Consider the following 13784-nt stretch of genomic DNA (forward strand, 5'->3'; position numbering starts at 1 on the left):
GGTCTGGCTGTATTTTATCTTATTAAATTTACATTAAATTACATTAAATAAGATGTGAATATGATAGTTTTGGTCTATTTAGGGATGATTGATACAAGAGAAAAATATTAGCCAAACATTATTTAGAACAAGCCAAATTTCTCTTCGGCAAAATCTTACTGGGGGGCTACATGAGGTGTTCCGTAATGATTTTGACATTAACGATTAATGCCAAACTGCTGCGGCGCTGTCAAAACGTTTACGGGTCGGCAGAAGCGTAAACCCGAGCGTAATTATTTTTTTCATACGCTTTGCTTACAAACAGAGGATAATTTATGTTCTTATTTGCTGGTATAGCAACAAAATCGGAAAAAACAGATAAAAAAATTCAGAAATCAATTAATATCTCTTCGATTTCTATTTTCTTGGACCAAAAACACGAACGTAAACACGTTTGACATTTCGTTTTTTAATTTTTGCTGCCACACGGAAGCGTAAACGTTTTGACGTTACAAATTAATTTTACGATCGTTTTCACGCTTCGTGTAGCCCCCTAGTTAGTATTCGCAATGCCTACCATTCCGCCCAGACAGTGTCCAAACATCCTCATTTTGTTATGTGGTCTTTTCTACAATTCTCATTTATTATTTTGATACAGATTGTTTTGGCGAGGGTGAAATCTTCACCAATAATTCATCAATGGTTTTGCTTTCATCAAGTGCTGGTCACCACGACCAGGTAAGGTCACCAACATGTAGGATTCATGTAAACTGAGGGAATATTTTCTGTGCAAAATAGGACCTGAGTCGCCTCTTTGGAGTGAGAAACACAACCGCCCGATTTAAAAATAGGTTGCGAGTACTCGAGTGCTCGAAAGAACTTTCCTATACGGGTTGTACGCAAGATATGTGTTTACACTGTTTTTATTCTTTCCAACGGTAAGCGGAAACAAAGACACCGAGAGTTAACAATTGTTTTAATCTCTGCAAGAATACAGCTCCAATCGGAACGCTCGAAAACGCTTAAAATTTCGTATCCGAGCAATAAATTACACATCTGTTCGACTTGCGTGCAACGTCTCGGAGCGTTTGACAATCGCCGTCGACCTTCCGCGAGTGTAACTGGGAGTTTTGACAACTAGTCGATCAGTTTGTTCAATATCTCGCTCTAGCGTCGGATGTCCCTTTCCCGTTCGCAAGTCATTCGGAAAAAAGAAAAATAGGCGAAAGTCGCATGTAGAAAACCAGAGACCAAGAACGCGGCGAAAAAAACCGAAGTGTGTGAAAACCGAAGTGAAAAACCAGGGACCGGGAACGCCGGGTCGAAACGCGGTCCGAAAATACCGAGACTGACAATATATTTTCCAAAAACAAAATAATGAAGAATGAAAAGAATTGTTTATTTCGAAGAGGGATTTAATTTAAGTCGATAGTTCTGTTGTTCTGTTCACTCCCGTTCGTCCACCCCGTGCGTGCGTGCGTGTGTGTTTGTAACGATTGTTTCGTCGAGTTCGGTTCCGCCGTATCGGCATTGTACCGATAACCACGACGCAAAGATCGACCCGCGGCCACCTAAGCACGATCGACGACAGGAGGACACAGCATCAGCCGCCCATTGTTGCAACCTCCTCCAGCGTGCGGAAAAGTATTTTCCGTGTGTATGGTCCCCTGGAAACGGAATCAACTTGCTCGTCTCTTGCGATTCTATCCGCCGGGGGTGTGTGCGTGTCTTGAAAAGTGTGAAAAGTCCAGTCGGCGGCCAGCGAATGTTGTTCCCCTTCGTGGTTATGTTTTTCCCCGCGTTGTGTTGTTCACCTGGAGTGCCTCAGTTTGCCTGAAAGGCAAAGATCGCAGCAAGCAGTGTGTTGATGTTTTGGAGTCTGCTCCGAAACCCTGTGGGATATAACCCTCGCCTGGTGGAGTTCTGCTGATTTCAGTCAGCTGGCAGATGGTAACGGCCTCGCGGATACGGTTCCCAGTGACAGCGACAGACGCTGTATCGTGCTCCGCTTAGTTTGCGGTCTGCCCATACACACACCCACACACGTACACATACACCTCTATCAATAACCCGCGAAGCCGTTCGTTATCGCCTGTGGCGATGTGAGGCAGCAAACCGGGGACCATCTTATCACCGCCGAGAACGAGGACTGCGGTTTCCCCCTTGCGGCAATAGGGCGTCGAAAGCGAAACTGAAAACATTGCTTGACATCATCATCCTTCCATCGCGGACCGGTGGCCTGGCAGCGGAGAACCATTTCGGTAGCGGCTGAGCAGAAGGAAACCCTTTTTATATTTCTTCAGGTAAGACCCAACCGTCGAATGGCCCGTCCCTAGATGGCCACGCAAAGCGCCCGTTAATGTTTCCTTCTCGTGCAACCTTCTTGGTCGGAACAATTCTTCTTTATTTTGGCTCGCGAATGACTACTGGCGGCCAATTCTGCTCACCTGATGGCCAGTCTCAGTCTCAAACCCTCCATCTGTGTGTGTTTGTTTGACTTATGTTTTGCGTACTTCCAGCACGTTGACGACCTCAGCTTGGGCTGTTGTCACTCTGTTCGGCGGGGGTATCGTCGTGACGAGGTCAACCGGTTCTAACAGAGAGGTACACCCCTGTTTCTCCGATGAACCACCTGTCCGCCACCTTCTCACGATAAGCAGTGACCCTGGCCGGCGCGTACCACGGTCCTCGTGCCTTATGTACTCCCGAAAGAGTCGGTGCAAATGCGTAGCTGGAAGAAAACGACGGCCCACGGCTTCGCTAGAATCTTGCAACACAATCTAAGGGCGGCCAGGCGTTAAAACGAAGGCGGTCTGTCGCATTGTGTTTCCATCGTGATATTGACCAAAGAGCGTTCCGCGGTTACCCTCCCACCAGATGGTTGGTCGAGCCCGTTTCCGAGTTGGTAGTGTTGAATGTAGAGCATTAAAGTCGACCCTTTGTAGGCCAAATTTCTTACGCCGTTGTTTTGTGGAAAAACTCACATCAGACACGCTTTATGTCCGAACTTCAATCAGCGGTACCTTCAAAAACCCAAATTCGGTGTCAAATCTGTCTACCTTATGAATTAAGAACGCGTGTCCGGAAATGGGCCCAAAAAGGGGGGCCCGTTCTATCATAGTTTTTGTAACCTTAACTCTTTCAATTTTTTACTATAATTAATTTCATGAGAAAAAACGCGCAAAGTTAAACAACACACGCGTTCGTTTTTGTATTTATAAAATGCAGCAGTGCAAAACAGTTTCCACCGCCAAAAGTACGGGGCAAATCCTTTCCTCAAAGGGAAAGCTTCAGCGAAAAGCCACTCATCGGGTTTAATAGAAAAATAAACTTTTTCTCTCACGATGATCCACTCGCGATCCACGATGATGATGGGTTTTGTTTTGGGTACGCTTTTTTGTGGTCCGGTCGTTCGACCCATAGCCTTAAATGATGGTTCTCGTGACTTCCGTCGAGTTGGCACCCTTTTTCGCGCTGGATTTAGAGCGCCGGCAGGGCCTCGGGTCAACCGGTACACAACTCACCAGCGCGTGGTTTGTTGAATGTGTAAAAAACGATTTTCTTTCTCGGTGAATGTCGGAGATGGCCACCTCGTCGGTTCGGGTGAACTTTCTTCAGTTTTCCTTGCGTGCGCTACGATTGCGATAGCAGGGAATGGTCCCCTATTTTCACTATCGATCAAGCACACCAACCCGTTCCACGTTTTCCACGGCATGTAAGCACGAAGTTTGTGCGTCATTACGTTCTTACGAAAAAGCTGAGACTAGCCCAATTTCGGACGGGGACCACAAGCGTCCACAAACGTCGTAGCACCGCAGACCAGCCGAACGGTCGATAAGAGTTGATCTACTTCCACAGGAAGGTTGCTTTGATGACTGGGTGTTTCGGATGGCTGCCATAATTTTGACGCATTGATTAGGTTAAAGAAATGTTATTGATTCACTTCCGACAGTGACTACGGGGTTTTATCCGTTAGAAGCAAAAGGATGATTCCATGTAAATATCCCATGACGTAGTGAGGGTAGTGAGAGAAATCGATGGATGAAATTTTCTTTTGCATCGCCTCCTGAGGGGCGACGGGCCTTTATATTGACTCGACGAATTGTGAAAACATTACGATGATTCACCCATTTTCAAACGTTTATTCGCTCCAACCAGTATCGCTCGCGTCACGAAGTTGAAGTAGCGAAACCAAAGACACTTTCGAGTAGATCGTTACACTTATCGGGCGCCATCACGATGTCGATTGGCTGTGCACACTTTCCACAAGCTTACTGCGATAATGCGTGTTTAAAACACTTTTATTCTTTTTAAACACAACCTTCCGGTGTTTTGAACGTGAGTTCCCTTCCTGGCTGACCTGGTTACCTTTGCCGGACCTTAAGTTACACAGCGTTAAGCAGTTTTGTGTTTTCCCGCGCCGCACGTTTACTGCGAAGATTGTTTGTTACGTTTTACGTACTGTAGGGCAAAGAACAACTTCTTCCCCACCGTTGTGTAGAAGAGAGCACCATTCTTTATCGCTTCGTAAAACGTGAAACCGATGACCATGCGTGACGGTATGTAATTTCGTCACCGAGGCCGACAGTATGCCGATAAGAAGGTTTGAACGATGCTCCTTACGGTGGATTTCATGTAGATTATCGTTCCACACTTTTTAACGAAACGATTTAACGAATGAAAGGGGCGCACGTTTTCTCTTTTGAGATTGTGGGCCCCAAAGCTACGTAATTGTTTTTCATCCAAAGTTCACCGTAAAAACGGTGTAAGATTTGCCGTTTGAGCGCGATCGTTCATTTTTTGCTCGGATCAAATAACAGTCCGTTCTTCGACCGGCCTCAGTCGGCTCGCTTTCAGTTCCGTCTGAGGAGTCACCTTTCTCCTCGCGGATTGTGGGGTTTCTTCTGTAGCTACTTAGATAACTGAGGTTTTTTCTTAATTCGCGCTCCCATCGTCCGAACGGCACTCGTTCGACGAAACCTGCACAACATTGATACGAGGATCTGTTGCGAAATCGAAAGTAGTACCAACGGATCGGTGTGGGCAGAACGTTGTGGGGTCCAACCCGGAAAGTCGCAGGGAAAGTAGACAGCACGAAGGATTCATGCTTTGCGTTTGATTTCCTGCTTCCTACGCATGGGGGGGGCCAACCGAATGTAGAAAACGAAGCGAAACGTGTTAACATGCGTACAAAACACTCTTCAATCTTGCCGCAAAGACTCCGCGAAGCTGTTAGTCTGGCGCCTGGCGTTTCGATCAGATGAGCCTCGGTTGAGGGGCTGCCTCATCGTTTTGTTTTCAATGTCTGCCACCTCACAGAACACGGCACGTAATCGCAAACTAACCTAAACACTACAAACAGATGTCATCATTACATGAAATTTCAATTTCAATTGCAGACTACCTAAGAGACACACGAAGTGCGCAATCGACGATCACGACGTAAGCTGAAGAAGCGGACCTTTGATTGCTGCGTGTACCGGTTTTTTGCCCTTTTTCAGCAAACTGCCCGCGAAGTGCATCCACCACCGAAAGGGCATCATTTTTCTCGTTTGTCGCCGGAGAAGCAAACCCGAGTCGAGGGCTGCAACAGTGCGCCAACGCGAAACGCTAACTTGCTGTGCCCGTGAGCGTACCTCTCGAAACGTGACGTTCTTACGTTCCGGCACATGCAACGCGTCCGCCATTGATGTATGCAGATGCGAAATGCATTTTGTACTGCGTACTGCCGATGGTGGTGAGTGTGTTCGTAAGGCTCACGTGCCTCACAGCCTCTTTGAATGCTCGCTGTGGCGGCTAACCACCTGGAGCTATATAACTTCCGTTCGTTGAGCCACGAGGAAGTAACGAACCCGTTTGTGAGGAGGCTGCTGTTTGCGGTGCCCAATTGACGGAATCGATTAAGAGAATCCTCTTTGCTGGGGGCTTGTTAAATGTATGAAATTTATCTTTTAGTGCCCTGCTGTCCCGTGTGTTTCCGACTCGGCAACCGGTACAACGAACCTGCGATGGTGATCGAAACGAATCGTTGAGCAGCCGCCAACGACCGAACGCGACGTTTTCGCCTTGATCGGCAACTCAAATCACGTTACGCCGCGCCAAGAGACAAATCAGTCGCCGTCGTCAAACCCTAGCAGATCGCGCGTTGGAGGATGTGTTGTGCGCGCGGCTCTCGGAGCTCGTCATCGTTTAGAGCGCCGTGAATGGTCGGAACAAGTTACCGGTCCGCGGCGATGACGCTACGTTGGCGGCCTACGCAAAGCTTTGCCACTCGCCCATCGCCCGCGCTGCGGCTGCACCCGGACCAAGGTCTCGGCAAAGTTACGCGCTTTGGCCGCGGTCGCGATCGCGTTGGAGATTGATTCTTCGGTTTCGATGGCCTCCCTCCGGTTTTTTCGTATAGGTTAGGTTTTGTTTGTTCCCGATTTATTGTCGTCGTTGTCGTTGCCGACGATGGCCGTCTGTTGATGGTGCGTTGGTGGAGCCAATGATGATAGTGCCATGGTGTCGAGATGGTCGTGGTGCAAAAATTTGATCACGTCACCCTCCCTAACGGCCATCGGGGGGTTGGTAGTAGGCCGTCTCGGAGCCGCCCAAACTAAGCATTCCGATCAGCGTGCGGAAGAACGAACGGATCCATCTCGTGAGCCGCCGTTCATCGTTAGACGCACTCGCTTTTGACTCCAAGCGAGCAAATTTATTTGACAGCTCCAATTTTAATACTTCTTTGTTTGAGTTTTTTTATTTATTCGAAATCATCTTTTGAGCTTGCCTCGCACAAAAATAGAATAACTTACGCCTCTTCCCGCCCACAAGACGGAACGCGGCGTTGCCACCAACACGAGAACTGCAACCTCAGCGAGGTGGCAAATAAACTCTAAGATGTATGCCACCAGCCAGCGATTCCCAGCGCACACCCTGCGCCGCGGCGTTGTCACCGACCGAAAGCGCGAGCCGCCGCTCTATGTACCGGCAAATGCGTTTGCGCTTGGCGTTTCATTTCCGCCTCCGAAACTATGAGCCCTGTGCCGTGCAGTGGCGTGTGCTTTCTTTTCAAACTGTGGCCACATTCCCATGCTTTCACGCCACACCACAGTACAGCGCAATAGACGACGGTTCAGCGCCGCCAGTGCTCGACTCTTTTGTTACTCACCGGATTTTTTTTGTTCCTCATTACAAACTGGTTCACTGTTTTCGCGCATCAACCCTCCGGGGCGAGTCCGCCCCTCGGGCGGAGGAGAAGGGGCCTGGGGGCCGTTTAAAATTAAAAGCGCGTTTTTGGGGTCCGTTCGGAGAAAAGGCGTCACAGCGGGCGCGACTGTCGCCCTATTTCCAACGCTATTTCCGTACGGCCACCGCGCGAGGCTTACTTACCACGTTGGCTCCTTGAGCGGCTCACGAAGTCGCCAGCCGGGGATTTCGGTTAGAAATAGCCGATCGAAGAAATTTGGATGCAGCAACCAACCAACCATTGTGCGCTGATCGATCGAACGAGAGAAACTGGTACAGTTTTCGATTTTACATTCAGCTCGATCGCGCGCCACTACCTCGACGCAGGGGTCCGGAAACGATTCCGGAACGCATTTGCGTATCGAAACACGTGGAACGAGGAGCGCGGGGGGCAAAGGAAACACACCACGCCACTCGGGCGCGATGTTCCCGGAAGCTTAGTTTGGACCGGAAGATTTGGAATGCTCTTTCCTCCTCCTGGTCGAGCTGTGCTTTTTTTTCTTTCATTTTATGGCCCGCGCGTTCCGTCTACACGCAAATTCGTTCGACCTTCACGTGCTTGCGTTTGTCGGCGGCGGCGGCGACGTTGGGAGTATTTATGGCGTGTGGCGTGGCAAGGTTCAGGGTCGAGAGTGCGTATTTCTTTTTCCGCTGCCTTTCGTTCTTTCAGTCGACCGGTTGCTCGGTGCTTCCTTGCCCATTGGCCCAGCGAAATTAGCGTCTTTTAGAGTGAATCGGAGAGGCCACGATGATTGATACAACGCTGGTGGAGATGTAAATGGAGACTGCGGGACGTAGAGAGACCGAAGCTACGGCGGATTAGGAGGCTACTCGAAGCTGTGAATTGAGTATGTTGCCTATCCGGGACCTGCCTTTTTTTTCGACGGCGCTTCTGACGGGTGCCTTTTAAGTATGCACACGTTGCTCGATGGCTCGACGGTGCTGTGAATGAGTTACGTTTCCATGTGCGTGCGCGGGTGTGAGAAAGCTGAGAAAGCCCGTTAAATGATCATCGGGCCCACCGAATGTTGATTAATTTCAATGCTAATCTAATAAGCGATCCCGTGGAACCAACAACCAGCTTCAATCGTGAGCGTTAACGTGTACGATTTTTTGTTTATATTTTCACTAAAAGTACGTTTCTGTGGGCATTCAATTTGATTGTTTTGTCCAAGCAAGTTCTTCGGAGTCGTACAACATTTTTTGTCTTCTGTGGCGGAGCATCAGTTTATGACTTGTTTGCCAAACTGACGACAACGACAAGTAAATGTTGGCGTCTATGAATGTGTCCATCAGCTCGGTATTTTCTTCGCACTGGGGTGCCAGATTCGGGATCCCGAAGATTTGTCGCACACAAAAACACACAGTCTGTCAACTCTCGAGGGCGAGGCTATGAAGTGAGAAGTACGACGATCATTATTTACTGCCAAGACCCCACCGGTTAGTACACTTGGTTTGTGTTGACTTGAGGAACTGGAATTTTTTCCACAAACGAAGCAATTTTCTTCGCTTCTCTCTCTCTCTCTCGCTTCCTGTGTATTGGCCAATATTAAACCACGTGTCCACGAGCTCTTTGCAGCAGCACTCTTACGCCTTGGACCACTAGACCACGCACTAGCGAAAGAATGGTCAAGATTGTTCCACCCAGAGCTGGTGGTGCGCTCTGCTGCTCGTTCGTCCGAAACCCCTCTTTTGGCCGGCAAATAGTTCCCCCCGTGGCAAAGAGAACCAGTGATCGCCGAGAGACAAACCACCCGTTTACGAAGGCGCCCCTGAGTGTGTCTACAGAGGACCCCAAAGTCCGGAAAGTAATTACGGGTCTCTTAAATTGAATGACGAGTATTTGCGAGAAATTAACCGTAAACACGTCGCGCCTTCCTCCGGTGTCTGGCTTCTCGCGCAATGCTGGTCCCGCGACGAAAGAAAGAAACGCGAAACTGGTGGAGAGGCTACTGACACCGAACCATCCGCACCGCATCATCCACGGCGCACGTGTATGTGTGCGGGGGGTTGTTCCTGTTGCGGAAGAAAGAGGAAAAAAAGGCGAAAGACCTCTGCGGAACCGTTTGGAAACTTGAACCTGTTCGTCGGAGCCCCTTGAGCTCCGGGGTGATCGGTCCAAGGCGAGCGAATCCGGTGGAACTTCTTCGAAATCACTGCCTGCTACCTCCGCTACCCCTTTCTATTTTCTTATATTGGCCTTCTTCTAGTCAGTTCAATCGCCACGGCCTGACGTCTGGCACGAGGCGTAAATCCGTCAAGTACCGGCCAGCCTATTTACTCCACGGCTACGGCGGCGCCTTCGGGCCTCTTGTGTGAGTCTTACCCGGCCAATGGATGTTCCCGTACTCCACAAGTACGGTGCATGATGCAGTCTGGCCGTCCCTCTACAATGTGTGTACATCTTGTGCCAGTTTGGTCGTTACAGCGAACACTTTGGTTAATGGGCGGGTTCCGTATTCGCTATCGCCGTGAGCGATAGAACAACAGAGTGGTTACTTTCTATGCGATAGACTTCATGGTCTGTAATTTACTCTTTTATTCGTGTTCATTTTCGTGGGTTCGTCGTTTAACCATAACATGAATCTTTGTTGGCGTTTTTACTTCTTTTTTGTAGAGGCTACAACCGAATTTTCCACCAAAGTGCTTCCTTTACTGGCAACCTGGCTGGGAGAATCAATCGTTACATCAGCCAGCGTCTCTTTCTGTCTCGCGGGCCGTGGGCTGGATTCAGCGGTTGACTCTTGCGAAGGTCACACTCAGCTGCTGCCGGGGAGGTACAGCTTCCTTAACGGTTTTGTCGTTACGCGGCCAGCTGACTCGCCCGCATGCATGTGTGTGCTTTCGAGCCGGGTTTCGATTTATTATGTCGAGCCGACCCGCTGCAGCAGGCAGGCAGGGTCAGTGTTCAGGGCGGCCGACGTGTGCCATTAATTCTTCGAAGGCTAAGGGTGGTTAACGCGCCCGAAAGGGGTTATTGAACGCATCCATCAGCCCGCTTTACTGCCATCGCAATGGTTGAGGTGCCGCCGGTGAAGTTGATCCTGAGTGAGGACACTGACACTGTTTGCTACCTGCCAATGATGATGCTAAATCAGTAAACTGACCATCTTGAAGTTGAAGGAAGAAAGATTTGCAAAACGAATTTTGGCCATTGTTTTGGTTGGCCCTGCAGATTGCACAGCTCCCAAGACGTTGTTCCGAAGATGTTGTTTTTCTTCGACCGAGCCATCACCGACCAACACAACCCGGTGTCCGACCGTGGAACGGTTTAGGTGTTTTTGAATGGATAGCCCATCGTCTATTTACCGTCCGGGCGGACGGATGTGCGGGGCGGATGGTGTGCACGGTGGAGCGATTTTTCCGTCTTGTGATCGATGGCCGGCGGTGCAAAACCGTTGCAACGACTCTATTGGTACTACCACCGAGGTGTGGAGCATAGTGCCGGATCCGATCGCACTTGGACTGCGCAGTTCGCGGGGCAATCTTATATTTAAATTGTCTCGCGCATTGGCGGGCCACACTACACTTTCCGCTGTTGCCCGCTGTCTGAACCGCGAAGAATTGAAAATGGATGCAGACAACCTCGAAGCGCTCGGGGGGCCCGAACAGCATGTGCCGAGTTTTTTCGCTGGTGAGTTTAGCACGAGAGAGCCTCATTCGTGTTCGTTCCGTCTCTTCTTTTCGGTTGTGTAAGCAAGAATGGCACCATGGTTGCCCACAATATTGTTAGAACATTTGTTTTATGTGAGTTACAGTTTTCAGCAAGAAGTGTATTAGTTTACGGACGCACTACAATCTATTATCGAAACTATTAAAATCGAAACTTTGCTTCTTTCCCATAAAAATAGCTGTTTGAAACGAACTTTTGCGTTCGTTAGTTTATTTGGGGTATCATGTGGAAATTACTTCTCATTCCGACCCTTTTTCCCGCTATCCCTTATATCCGCGTGATACCCTTTTCCCGCTATCTACCAAAAAGACGACACCAAACGGTGTGGCCTCCCCAAACGAGGGTATGACTCATACAATGCATCAGTGTATATTACTCGCCTCGTTGGCCCAAGTGATCTCCAACCATCCGACGAAACGGTAATGCGGCCGGGGCATGGAAAGAAACGGATCTAAATCTGGCGCAAAGCGACAAACGGGATTGGACTGTGATCCACCGGCATCACTGGCTATGTTGCCTGGCTGCCGGGTCCTTAATGCTGCCCTCAGATTGCCATCCTCTGCCGCCGAGTGCTGGCAAAGAATTTGGGTTCGAGTTTGCTCTTTTTCACTCGAGATTTTTGTTTCAAATCCCAACTTTCGCACCGTACTTGTTGCATTGCCGAGCGATGACGTGTCGTCGGGTATCGTCTTGCACGTGAAGTGCACCGAGATTTCACAGTTTTCGCCGGACGAAGAAGAACTCGCAAGGCACGCGAGACACGTTGCTTACAAAATAGTGCCAAACGTGGCCAAGATGGCCCAGAGCAAAATGGGGCTACTTCTTGGCTCTCCGATCGTGATCGAGGGTGAAACAATTGTTTGCGAAACATGAGCCATCGGGAAAAAGAAACAAACGGGGGATTGCGCACCGCCCGCGGCCGCTGCGTCGGGCTGTGTGAGTCGCCGAGGAGGCCTAATTATGCTCCATGTTTTATGTCTCTATTGTTTGTTGTGTGTTTAGTTTTGGCAAGCGGGTTTTTGGGGATTGCCACAACAGCGGCACGTTGTTGGGTGCTTTCACCTTCATCGTCCGTTTCGGCCGAAACCAACATCCGCTACGGGTTTCCATGGACCAAGCTTTTAATTCCCGATTAACTGGCTTGAAAGCGGGGTAAAAATATGATCTACGTTTAATTGTTGCGCCGCTTACGAACGCTACACGTAACAAATGTGCTTTACTTGCGCAAAAGGAGTAACTTTGTTCCACTCTCGGTTTAAAATGTGTGGTTTACTTTTGTTCTCTCTCACAGTGTGTTATATTGTTCTCATTTAACCTTGGAATGAAAATTTCTCGGCGGTTTTCAGTCTGTTTTTTGTTGTAGACCTGCCGCGAAGATGCTGCCCGTAGACGCTTTCCTTCATTCCATCTCAAATCCAAAGCCGTAGCTACCCGGGTGTTAGTCATCGGATGTGCGTGGTTGCGGCAGCTCAAAGGGCGACGGGCGATGACAACGACGAGAAAACCCGCTGACGGCCAACGACGAGAAAACCCGCTGACGGCCAACGACGACGGAACCTTCTGTCGCCCCAGACCGCCGATAAGCCAACAACTCACACATACTATTCGCGTGCGTGGTTGCCGGCGTTTTGTTGGCCTCTTTCTGCAATCTCGGCAACAAGTCGCCCGACACACAATGACTGGGCGAATTCGGGCCAGTCCCAGAGGCCGCGGACCCGGCGTCAATCGCAAAACTGTTGCATCTCCGGCGCAACGAGGTGCGCAACAATTGGCGCAGCACAAGATGAATTTCTTCCGGGCACGCAATTTCGCTTCTCCCTGATGTGGCGGGGACGATATAAAAGAAACAATTGCAAAATGTAAATTTTCCCATCCGGCGAGAGACGACAGGTGAAGCCGGTGAAGCTTCGCTGGGCTTTGGACCAAGAATCCGGCAGAAAGCGGGTGGTTCCGAAAATACCGAACTCTCTGGTGCCACTTGTTTGCCGGTGCCGGGTTTTGAGAGACTGTGGCGTTAAAGTACACCAAAACTCTCAGGTCTTCTTCTGAAGCCAGTTAAACGCGGCCACGGTCTGGGTGCCGTTGGCCAGAGGGTACCTTCAGCCTTTCTGGGCCCTCGTGAGGTGTTTTTGGTGCGTTGCCTAATTAGCTTATAATTGACGATTGTGCGCCCTAAGCCGTTGGTTTACAGAGGGCGCACCGACCTCACGAAGACCACGGCAAGACACGATACATACAAATTACTTCGACACTGTCAAGCAAAACAGCCCGTACCGATGGCGTAACAAGGCGTCTGGAGTTGGTTCTTTCCCGGTGGACGGTTCGTGGCGGCGGAGAGAGGGGGGAAAAAGCGGGTCGACGGAGAAAAGTGGCCTACAACCGACATAGGGTGTCTGGGGTCGGCACTGATTGAAATGTGAGAACTTTGCAATAGGCTCACGTCTTGTGATTTCTCCTTGTTTTTGTCGTCTCAGTCGAAACTTTCTTCTCGTTTGTACTACTAAATCGACCACGATGCGCTACAAGTCTTCTCACAATCTTCGACACTTTAAAAACAAGTCGACGGCTACAATCACGTTACGGTCAATAATTGAGAAAAGGGTAGCCTAAATGATTCAAAAATTAATTGGGGTTGTTAAATTTTATTATCGATTTGATATCTCTTTGATGTATATGTGCAATTTTAATTCTCTTTAAAATCAACCATATGTCAGCGAAACGATCGAAACGAAAGACGAGATGAGAAAAATTTGCTGCTAAACTAATTCTTAAATTTGTTTTTCGTTCCCAGTGACCGGGTTTAAAACAAAAATCAACATCGACACCGAGGAACTCGTCGCTCGACTCGAGGCAGTCGAGTCGTACCAGCGGCGGAGCGCACTGCAAGCATTGGTGGCCGCAG

The sequence above is a fragment of the Anopheles bellator genome, chromosome 2, assembly GCF_943735745.2.
Source record: "Anopheles bellator chromosome 2, idAnoBellAS_SP24_06.2, whole genome shotgun sequence".
NCBI classification, from domain to species: domain Eukaryota; kingdom Metazoa; phylum Arthropoda; class Insecta; order Diptera; family Culicidae; genus Anopheles; species Anopheles bellator.